Source organism: Dipodomys spectabilis, unplaced genomic scaffold (genome assembly GCF_019054845.1).
Source record: "Dipodomys spectabilis isolate Male_0828 unplaced genomic scaffold, ASM1905484v1 ptg000270l, whole genome shotgun sequence".
Taxonomy (NCBI): Eukaryota; Metazoa; Chordata; class Mammalia; order Rodentia; family Heteromyidae; genus Dipodomys; species Dipodomys spectabilis.
The window spans coordinates 196,017-200,249 of record NW_024870947.1 but is presented as its reverse complement, the minus strand read 5'-3'; the positions used below and the strand labels follow the sequence as shown (position 1 = coordinate 200,249).

At 32.5% G+C, this 4,233-nt stretch overlaps 1 pseudogene; it reads left to right on the top strand.

Annotated features, from left to right (window-relative positions):
* Positions 1 to 3,975: 3,975 nt before the first annotated feature.
* On the top strand, positions 3,976 to 4,072 carry LOC122126010 (annotated as a pseudogene).
* The last annotated feature ends 161 nt before the right edge of the window (positions 4,073 to 4,233 follow it).

The following is a 4,233-nucleotide window of genomic DNA, read 5'->3' as shown; positions in this document are numbered from 1 at the left end:
GGAAAGACAACTAATCAGCGACAGGGTCCAGCCTCTGAGTTCAAGCCCCAGAACCAGCACAAACTAAACAAACAAGCAAATAAAACAAACCCCAGGTATTTCTTTGGTACCCTACTTAAAGTTGTACTGGTCTAAGAAGAGTCTGTTTTTGCTGATGATACTCACTGGATCCTGCTTTTTTGGAATCCTTTTTGCTCCAGGGAACTCAGGACCAGACTAAAGGAATTGATAACTGAATCCTACAACAAGAGAATCAGCTCAGGAATGAAACATCTGTCCATAAGACACTTTAAAACCTCCATATCTTTGTTTCTTTGCAGTAGAACACTATTAAAACAACGTTATTTCCATTTTTTCTATGCTGGCCTTCAAATGGCACATTGTTTCCTTTTGTAATACTCTCAAATAGAAGTTTGCACACAAGTTTTATATGAGTAAAGAACACACTCAAAACAGTCAATATCCTTCAAGCCTTGTATTCTTTTCTTGTGCAGTAAAAAGGAAAGGAAAAGTTAAATTGAACTTTGTCATTCCTTTATGTTCAATTCCTCTCCTAGGATCAGTTTCCACATCCATTAACAATTACTTTCACTTACTTCCAGTTACAATCTATGGTAATGGGTTCTTGATCATGTTTCTTCCATACTATCTTCATAAACTGTCAAGTGTGGCTCAGGACTGGAGTATCCAGTTCAGACAAATACAACTTGAAGAAAAAAGATAATGTTTTCAGCAGATGTAGGTGATTTACAATATTAGACAATCTACTTAAATCTGTTGAAAATTCTCCAAACTGCCCTCTTTTAAAAGCTTTGTTTGCTTTTCCCAGGGCTGTCCTTCATTAACTGTTTTAAATTTTGAAGGGTCATATTCATACTCTCTAGAGATTGATGTTTGGTTTTGATTTTCGTGTGTTTCTGTTTTGTGCTTTTTTTGTTTTTTTCACTGTATTTCAAAAGGTTGTGCAAGTGTGTTACAATTAAATATATCCATCTAATTGTCCAATGTTCCTGGATGAGAGTCACTCCTTCTATCATTCTCAACCAACCCCTTCTCCAAGATTTAGTTGATTTAACACTTCCTTTATCACATGTGTACATTGAGTATTCTAGCTGTATTTGCCCCTTGTTCCATTTTTCTTTTTTTTTATTGTGAAAATACTGTACAGAAGGGTTACAATTAGATGGGCAAGATAATGAGTACATTCCTTATCAAGCATTGTAGCCTCCTCCTTTGTTTCCCCTTCCTATCCCTTCCTATCCTCCCGCCACCCCCCCCCCCCAGTCTTCCTCCGCGCCTCACCAAAGCTGCAATGTTTGTTTTTAACATAAGCACTTGTACATCTCCCTTGTTCCATTTTTCATTAATTCTATGTCTATGTCTTTACTGTTATTCCTCTCTGGTTTCAAATTTCTGATAGTCATTCTGTTAAACTGTCTGTTGATACTTTAAAAGGTTTATATACATTCCGTGGTATTTCAATGCTACATATACATGAACTGATGTCAGTTTTTATTTCCACAATTCATTCATCTGCAATAACAATTTGCAAGACTGGAGACATGAAACACCTAGATATGATTTTATTCTCATCCATTTAGAAGATTCACCTTTAGTCAAAAGAAAGTTTAAAAATGGCTTAGAATGTATTCCTAACTACAAATTTTTATAAATGGCTTTGTACTATAGTGTGTGATTATTTAACTTTACATTGGATAATACTTTATTCTACCTATGAGTTTTGGAAAAAGAAAAAGAAAACTAAAATTTACTACTATAGAGAAATGTGATAGAAATAGAAAACAGATTTTGTTTGTCACATCTCTGAAGAGTACCCATATTGAAGACTTAAAGTCATATTTCTTACTATGTTAGGCAGATAGGGAAAACATAAAACAAAATATGATAAGGCAATTATTTGTGACTTTTTAAAATGTACCTTACTAAGTAATGAAATTTACTTTATTAGTTAACGTTTGGGTTTGAAATATGGGAGGGTGATCTATTTAACACAATTCTGGAAGGCACATACTGAACAACACAAATGCTGTGTGGTACTATTTCTACACTTTAATGAATGGTTGAACCTGTTTGACATTAGTGCTGTGTAAATAAATCAATTCTATTTAACTTGCTCTCTACACTTGAAAAATTTGTAATGTCACTAATTATCATCTGCTTGTAAAATGTTATTTTGGCGAATGTGATTTTTAAAAGTTTATTTGAAAAGAAATACATTTTCAAATTAAATGTAGGTTAACATTGGTTTGAGAGTGACATTTTTATACCATAGAACCAAGTTGTACTGAAGTGCCAGTGTTTTGAAGCACTAAGGAGCTTTTCAATTAATGTTTTTCTGAAATACATTTGACCTCTAATCAAGCTTTCTGAAACTTGGTAGAACAATTATAGATCTACCCTTCCAGAAACTATTTTTTAACCAATTTATGCTGGACTGAAATCTTTCATTAATCATTAGAGGAGAGGTATTAAAAATAATCTTATAACACTTTATGATCTTGTTCACTCATATGGGCTGGTCATATGTAAATTGAAAGTTTGAATTACAGTACATTCTTTCAGATTTGTATCTCATCCTTCATTTTAAGTTGCCTTGCATTTCACAATTGCTTACTGCTAATTCCTGCATATCAAGAAATTGGGGCCCTGAAAAAAAGGAAATGAGAAATTGAGATGGGTCTTCAATTACTTTCTGTTGGCATGTTGCATGAGCAGCAGAGTAAAATCCCTTATAGGTTAGAGGAAACATTGTTTTTTACCATGTGAATTCAGAAGACCAAGAATACTTAGAAAGTATCACAAGTTTATACTGAAGACATTGCATTGATAATTTTTATATTCTAATATATTTTCTAAACCTAATTATTCATATTCCAATTCTATTTATTGGAATAAATAAATATCAATTTATTTGTCAAATTATCAACAAACGCTAATAAGTTTCACTGTGTGAAGTATAAAATCAGCACATATAAATATAAAATAGATAACTAGGTATAATATAATAAAAAAGGAACATGTTTTGCATTGTTCTGTTGTGGTTAAGGTATCAAAGGCAACTATGTTTTAAAGTAGAAGTCTATTATCTCTAACTCAGTGTTTGTTACAGTTAGACCTAACGCTTTGCCATTTGTAAATTTAAAGCCTGTAAGCAACAGGAAACATGGTGATTAAAACATTACCAATTTGAGGCCTAATAAGGAGGAGAAACATAGGGACTTGTCCTGCAACTCTGAAAATATTTGATGATAGAAAGGCAGTAGTGAAAGTTCCTGCTTGGTTGGAAGGTAGACAGACCATGACATTAGGTAATCATGCATATGAACAATTTATTCTCCTCCTTGACTTTAGCTACTTTTGAAATGGTAGGTATAATAAACAATTATATTTTGATAAAATACCTTCTAGTCTGAACAGTTCTGTCTGAAATGTTCATGTCTCTATGATCCCTTGCAACTAACTTGTTTTATTCAAGTAAGACAGTCTATGCTGTCAGGGTGAGATATTCTGTTTGGTCTGTTCCTACATGGAAAAAGGGTAAAGGGTCAGATAGACATTTGTGCTGTAAGACCTCATTTGGGAAAATTTCAGCTGCAGAAGTTTAGAAGTAGCTCTTAAGCAAGGCTTACTTGGAATCCATTAGCTCCACAAAGCTAACTCAGTTGGATAAATAAGTACTTGAAACAGCCATCACCTTTAGACCTACCTATAAATTCTTGAAAGTACAATCAAATCCCAAATTAAAAAGACTTAAAATAATGATTGACAAAAATATTGCAAATGTGAGCAATTGACTGAACAATATAATTTTTTCCAGTATTCACAGAATTATAGGGAAATAAGATCAATAGCATTGTTAGGAACAATAAGGTTTCTTTGTTACCAATAGGTACCCGATAATATAAGCCTGTATAAAGATTGCATCATTAACTACTTAAATTTAAAGGATATTACATGCTTTAGCAACACGTATACCCAAATTACAATACAGAGATTAACATGGCTCTTGCTCAAGAATGATATGAAAATTTGCGAAGTATTCCATATTTTTCATTCTTCAGATGCAAGAAATGAAAAACAGTTATTAAAAAGTTGATTACAAAATTACAAATGTAACAATAAATGTAATTAGTATAATTAAATGTTAGTTTGACATCAATGTTTAAAATCTTCACCTTAGAAAGGCCTTTACATAGCATAATCTTTACAAAT